The sequence below is a fragment of the Bufo bufo genome, chromosome 7, assembly GCF_905171765.1.
Source record: "Bufo bufo chromosome 7, aBufBuf1.1, whole genome shotgun sequence".
Classification (NCBI taxonomy): Eukaryota; Metazoa; Chordata; class Amphibia; order Anura; family Bufonidae; genus Bufo; species Bufo bufo.
The window spans coordinates 197,791,530-197,799,162 of record NC_053395.1 but is presented as its reverse complement, the minus strand read 5'-3'; the positions used below and the strand labels follow the sequence as shown (position 1 = coordinate 197,799,162).

General features: G+C 42.4%; 1 protein-coding gene across 2 annotated transcripts in view; it reads left to right on the top strand.

Annotated features, from left to right (window-relative positions):
• Positions 1-1,807: 1,807 nt before the first annotated feature.
• Positions 1,808-7,633, top strand: part of TANK (TRAF family member associated NFKB activator) — a 96,779-nt gene continuing 90,953 nt past the window's right edge. The window contains exon 1 of one of the 2 annotated variants that reach the window (XM_040440024.1): positions 1,808-1,903. The gene's annotated coding sequence lies outside the window, so the exon portion shown is untranslated. The remainder of the gene's footprint in view (positions 1,904-7,633) is intronic. The other variant, XM_040440031.1, reaches the window with a different exon arrangement.

The window sequence follows — 7,633 nt, the reverse complement described above, 5'->3', positions numbered from 1 at the left end:
CTGGGTGCCGCTCTACATGTCTGTATAGTTAGTTTAGATGTTTTATTCTGGTGAAAGGTCCTCTTTAAGGTTTTCGAAAGATAATTCAAACCATTTCCAAAAAAACAGATGTGGAAATTATATAAGAAAAAAAGGTGGAAATAGGAATAAATGTATATACAATGTATGGTAAAGGAACTCGAGGGTACATTTATTCCTATTTCCACCCTTTTTTCTTATATAATTTCCACATCAGTTTTTTTGGAAATCGTTCAAATTATCTTTTCGAAAACCTTAAGACCAATCAGAAAGAACCAGAAAGCGGATAACCAATTGCGATTCTACACTCCAAAAGCCAAATCCCGCCCGAAACTTAGGGACCAATCGCAACCACCGCCAGGAGTGATGTGTTACCCCACCCTGTCACGTGAGACGCCACAACACACCCGCAACTAACCACGTGGGACGCCTCGTAGGTCCTTGCAGGGCAAAGAAAGCGATCGGACAAACGGAACAAAACACAGCAAATTGGTAAAGTACGATCTACTTAACATTTTTTAACCGACTCAAAGTGAAAGTATACATCACTCCCAATTCTATTTTTATTGTATTTTTATTTTTATTTTCACATTGCAAGTTTTTTCCAACACATAGAACCACTTTTATGACTTTTTATGACTATCACAAGACTGCCATACGAATTCCTCTACGAATTCCTCTACCAGGACAAACATCCTGAGGAAACATTGGAAGCCTAACCCCCCTTTTTTTTGTGTTTATATGCACATATCCTGACTGAAGTTCACAAACCGCACCGAAGTTCTACCACACCTAATACCCAACCAAGAACCACCCGGCACAAGTGCCCACACACCTTACACCCCAACCAACCTTTACAACAAATAAACACCACATCTTTACACATCCCAATTGAACAGCCACTCAAGAAAGAAGACTCCCCATCCCCAACAACAAATCTGCCAAAAATTGCTTTTATAAAAACTGTTTTTATATAAAACAACTTTTAATATTTAGATACAAATAAACACACAATTTTGAACCCCATCATTGTCTCTGTATTTATTCCATGCAGTAACGTATGAGAGTGTGCCTGTCATACCCATCTATACTCAGTATTATAAAATGACATTATATACAGTGACATGACATACGGTATACACGTGTAGAAAACAGACGGAGCGGCCGCCGGGCCTGGTCTGAGATAGCGATCTTGACTAGCCACAGGAGTGGGGGTTGCACAGGAGGAGGGGGCTGCAAACAGGTTGCTGGGGGGGATACGAGTAGCGTGTTCAAAAATTTACTGTGGGGCTCAATCATTTCTAGTTACGCCACTGGATGCAGTGCTAAATTTGTGATCGAACCACTGCTTTCACAGCACAGAGGTAGGATAAGGCAGAAAGTTCACAGGCGGGCCCATGCTTTGCAAAATCACCGTGAATTGAGCCACACGACAAACTCAGCTTTGCTGTATCTGTAACGACTATTGCTGGGGAAAAAAAAAAAAAAAAAAAGACGCAAAATCTCTTTGAAAGAGGAAGCAATTGTGAAATGTCATGACTAAATGGGACGTCATTCAGCTTTAGCTTCGTTAATAACATTCAGCTCAGGTCCATACTGTAATTCGGCCTTATCGGTGCGGCCAGAATTTTAGAAAAATCTCAAAACATTAGGTATTCTAAGAAAAAAAAAGTAGGTATATCTAAGAATAGGCCAGAATGACATAGCAGACGGGGTTAAGACACTGAAAGCAATTGGTTGATATGTATAACAAATAAGGAAGCTGAGCTGGGGGATTCCCCCTGGAAGTTCCCAGACATTACTAGCACTCAGCCTCTGCACAGGCCAGCACACTCGCTGCAACTGCACCGTCCAAACCTGCCCGTTCCTGGAGCCGGACAAGAAGGTAAGTGTCAAATGTTACATTTGAAATATTTGTATTCATTTGACTACAACTTATTATCTTTACATCTTGGGGTGGGGGTGTGGGGGGGCTGGAGCATTAATGTTTCCTTATCGGGGGCATTTATATAAAGAATTGGTCCTAAAAGTAATTATTTTAGATACTTTTGTACATTTCTTTTGCCTATTGGAACCAAAAGAGATAAAATGAAGAAAAAAACACTACACTAAAATCAGGTCTGGCTGAAAAATTGCAGTAAGAACTAATGCACGATTAGGAAATTATACATTTTATTAATTTTAACTTAATTTGACTACAGCTGCAAAGCTGACACGCGCATAGCAAAAAGCATTAACCCCTTAATGACCGCCCACTCTGTCAGTGCTTTGGAGGGAGCGCTGCTCTACCAGTGAACTGTAACTAGCTTCTCCGCTTCTCAGGGCAGCCTTTTGCTCTACAGCCAGGATTGGGAGGTAGCTCCGATCCCAACCGTTAACCCTCTGATTGCCACCGTCTGTGACCACAGCATGATCCAAGGGGATTTCCACCAATCTTATTGGGTCTAAGTCAGAGGTCAGCAACCTCCGGCACTTCAGCTGTGGTGAAACTACAACTCCCAGCATGCTCCATCGACTTCTATGGGAGTTCCAACAACAGCCAAGCATGTTTGTATGCTGGGAGTTGTAGTTTCACCACAGCTGGAGTGCCGAAGGTTGCTGATCCCTGGTCTAAGTGATCTGATCTAAGGCCGGGTAAGTCCTCTGCAGTCAGCCTTGGGGACCTAGAAAGGACCCCTGGACTGTAAGTTCAGTAGTCCTGATTGTTAGGGTGCACCAGTGTTGCCCTAACTGCAGCCTCCGCCATAAAGACACAGAGCACAATGTATTAGCATACAGGAGTGTGTTAATACAGGTAGAAAATCCTTTTAAGACAGTAATTCCGTAATGGGATTATAAAAAAAAAAAAGTTATAAAAATGTAATTAAAAATCTTGCAAAAAATATTTATAAATAAGCCATTATGTTTCATAAAACTATATTTTATTGTGCGTACTTATACTACACTTATTAGGTATCCGCACGACCACAATAACCCGAGCAACTCATGTAACGGGTTATTCCGTGTCAAATATGGACTGTGTAAACAATAAAATAAAAAAACACAATGAAAAAATAGGTTTTTCTATATTTGCAATGCAAACAAAATGTACATAAATGGCTGCTTAAACATGGAGAAGCAAAAAATAATAATATATGGTCAACAAGAGTTTAAAATAATGCCAGTGGCCAGGCATTGTAATACGGCACCTCTAGACGTTTGCTGTAGCTCAGAAGATCTTCGATTTTTCAGGAGGTATGGAGAGGGTTTTTTTCTGGATTCTGCTTGAATATGACAGAAAAAAATGTTGCCATGTTTCACTGGATATCTTAGATATGGTTTCATACAGAGGCACCATATGGCGGCACAAAGAGTGCCTATGACTTGATAGTAATTAGCTGCCATAGAACTCTGTACCTAGGCTCTGTACATATAGCGGCTCCATGTACATGAGGCCTCAGGGTGGGTTCACAAATATGCGCTGTATATTCCATTAGGTATAACGGAATATAACGGAATGCAAAACGGAAGCCTTTAGGGGCATTCTGTTTATGCTGCGTCCTAATAAAGTTCTGCGGGCACAAATAACGGTTCCGTCTTGTTCCGTTATGTAAGACCGAAAGAAAAGTCCTGTCGACTGTTATAACGGAACAGTATAACGAAATATACAACACATATTTGAACCCACCCTTACACTGTTTTTACGGTTCACTGAGTAGTTTGTGAGTCTCCAATTTAATTGATAATTGAAAAAGAATAGATTTTGGGTCTGTGAAAAAAAATTCTAATTTTGCTGCCAATGTTTTACTCCTAAACAATTAAAGTACCATAAATAGTATGTATTATAATAATAATAATAATAATGGAAATATTATTATTATATTATTAAAATAGTATATTATTATTAAGTCATAAAAAAGTAGTAGTGCAAATAGTGGTGGAAATATGGAGATATTAGTAGGAGGAGGAGGAGGAGGAGGAGGGTGGAATTAGTATTGCTCTCAGTATTATTATTTTTTTTGTAGTTTCATTTCCATACATTTTAAATATATTGCATATAGATTTTAAATTTTTATATGTACAAAGCTTCTCTGTTTGCTTTGTTTGTAGTGTTAAAGTGCTTTTTCTTATTGGATTTTTGAGAAATTGTTCATGATGTTTAGTTTACAGTTTATGTAGAAACCGTATAAACATAGCAAGAAACAAATATAATGCAGAGGAAAATAACAAAAAGCATTATATCTGTGCTGCAGGGGTCTGTAATAAGCCAGCCATAGCTTTCCTTCTATTTATTCCACGTTAATCTGCCGGACAAAAATGTTTCATGCTGTATTATGGGGCTTTCCACACTTTCAGGGGACAGTAATTTGTGCCTCATGGAGTTACCATATAGAAATGCATGGAGTGTCTACGGCACAGGCAGGGGTGCACCACCAACGATGCCAGGTGAGGTGGCAAGAAAGGGGCAGCGGAAAGGCCATGGGCAATGACGCTTTCATTGTGTGTTGGATCTGGCTGTTTAAAAATGGATGAATTTCATTGGCTTATCCCAAACCCCCATAATGGCCCAAATTGTAAATAATGCCCAAATATTGACCCCCAGCATTAATAATGTCCCTCATAGTGGCCTCCAGCATTAATATGGCCCACAGAATTTTTTGGGGACAAAAAAAAAAAACATACCTCATCCACTTTCAAGCGTGGGGACACTCGCTTCCCAATGAGGAGTCTGTGTCCCTGTTTGGATGAGGTGAGTATTTTTTAAAATTATTTTAACTCCTGAAATATCATTTATCCCCACTGTATCTGTTTTTATCAGCTGTTAAACGGGCATGCTCCTCTCTAGACAGCTGTTAAAAATGGCCCCATTGATTTCACGGCCAAAAATAGGACATGTCCTATTTTTTGTTGGCCGCTATTTACCGTATTTTTTGCCCTATAAGATGCACCGGCCTAAAAGACGCACCTAGGTTTTTGAGGAGGAAAATAAGAAAAAAAATATTTTTAACCAAAAGGTGTGCTTTTGGTGGGTTTTGAATTAATGGTGGTCTGTGCATGACACTATTATGGGGATCTGTGGATGACGCACTGTCATGTGGGGGATCTGTGGATGGCACTGTTATGGGGGACCTGTGGATGGCACTGTTATGGGGGACCTGTGGATGGCGCTGTTATGGAGGATCAGTGGATGGCGCTGTTATGGGGGATCAGTGGATGGCGCTGTTATGGGGGATCAGTGGATGGCGCTGTTATGGGGGATCAGTGGATGGCGCTGTTATGGGGGATCAGTGGATGGCGCTGTTATGGGGGATCTGTGGATGGCGCTGTTATGGGGGATCTGTGGATGGCGCTGTTATGGGGGATCTGTGGATGGCGCTGTTATGGGGGATCTGTGGATGGCGCTGTTATGGGGGATCTGTGGATGGCGCTGTTATGGGGGATCTGTGGATGGCGCTGTTATGGGGGATCTGTGGATGGCGCTGTTATGGGGGATCTGTGGATGGCGCTGTTATGGGGGATCTGTGGGTGGCACTGTTATGGGGGATCTGTGGGTGGCACTGTTATGGGGGATCTGTGGGTGGCACTGTTATGGGGGATCTGGGGGTGGCACTGTTATGGGGGATCTGTGGGTGGCACTGTTATGGGGGATCTGTGGGTGGCACTGTTATGGGGGATCTGTGGGTGGCACTGTTATGGGGGATCTGTGGATGGTACTGCTATGGGGTGGGAGATCTGTGGACTGCATTGTTATGAGGTGGGGGGATCTGTGGATGGCATTGTTATGGGGTGGGGGATCTGTGGATGGAACTGTTATGGGGAGGATCTGTGGATGACACTGCTATATGTCATCCACAGATCCCCCTCATAACAGTGTCCCCCAATACACCGGCCCTCTGCTCACCGAAGTATTTATAAACATGAATCCTTATCCTGTTATTAAGTTTAACTAAAGCTGCGCTCTCCCATGTTCCCCTGTATCCCCACAGCACTTACGAACAAGCTTCCATAGCAGGCAGAGCGGACGGCACCAGTAACGTCACTCACTGACGTCGCGCGTCTGCTCCGCCTGCTTCACTCATAAAGTGGGCGGAGCAGGCGCTCAACGTCAGTGAGTGACGTTACTGCTGCCGTCCGCTCTGCCTACTATGGGAGCTTGTTCGTAAGTGCTGTACTGATACAGGGGAACAGGGGAGAGCGCAGCTTTACAGGGAGTGCAGAATTATTAGGCAAGTTGTATTTTTGAGGATTAATTTTATTATTGAACAACAACCATGTTCTCAATGAACCCAAAAAACTCATTAATATCAAAGCTGAATATTTTTGGAAGTAGTTTTTAGTTTGTTTTTAGTTTTAGCTATTTTAGGGGGATATCTGGGTGCGCAGGTGACTATTACTGTGCATAATTATTAGGCAACTTAACAAAAAACAAATATATACCCATTTCAATTATTTATTTTTACCAGTGAAACCAATATAACATCTCAACATTCACAAATATACATTTCTGACATTCAAAAACAAAACAAAAACAAATCAGTGACCAATATAGCCACCTTTCTTTGCAAGGACACTCAAAAGCCTGCCATCCATGGATTCTGTCAGTGTTTTGATCTGTTCACCATCAACATTGCGTGCAGCAGCAACCACAGCCTCCCAGACACTGTTCAGAGAGGTGTACTGTTTTCCCTCCTTGTAAATCTCACATTTGATGATGGACCACAGGTTCTCAATGGGGTTCAGATCAGGTGAACAAGGAGGCCATGTCATTAGATTTTCTTCTTTTATACCCTTTCTTGCCAGCCACGCTGTGGAGTACTTGGACGCGTGTGATGGAGCATTGTCCTGCATGAAAATCATGTTTTTCTTGAAGGATGCAGATTTCTTCCTGTACCACTGCTTGAAGAAGGTGTCTTCCAGAAACTGGCAGTAGGACTGGGAGTTGAGCTTGACTCCATCCTCAACCCGAAAAGGCCCCACAAGCTCATCTTTGATGATACCAGCCCAAACCAGTACTCCACCTCAGCCTTGCTGGCGTCTGAGTCGGACTGGAGCTCTCTGCCCTTTACCAATCCAGTCACGGGCCCATCCATCTGGCCCATCAAGACTCACTCTCATTTCATCAGTCCATAAAACCTTAGAAAAATCAGTCTTGAGATATTTCTTGGCCCAGTCTTGACGTTTCAGCTTGTGTGTCTTGTTCAGTGGTGGTCGTCTTTCAGCCTTTCTTACCTTGGCCATGTCTCTGAGTATTGCACACCTTGTGCTTTTGGGCACTCCAGTGATGTTGCAGCTCTGAAATATGGCCAAACTGGTGGCAAGTGGCATCTTGGCAGCTGCACGCTTGACTTTTCTCAGTTCATGGGCAGTTATTTTGCGCCTTGGTTTTTCCACACGCTTCTTGCGACCCTGTTGACTATTTTGAATGAAACGCTTGATTGTTCGATGATCACGCTTCAGAAGCTTTGCAATTTTAAGAGTGCTGCATCCCTCTGCAAGATATCTCACTATTTTTGACTTTTCTGAGCCTGTCAAGTCCTTCTTTTGACCCATTTTGCCAAAGGAAAGGAAGTTGCCTAATAATTATGCACACCTAATATAGGGTGTTGATGTCATTAGACCACACCCCTTCTCATTA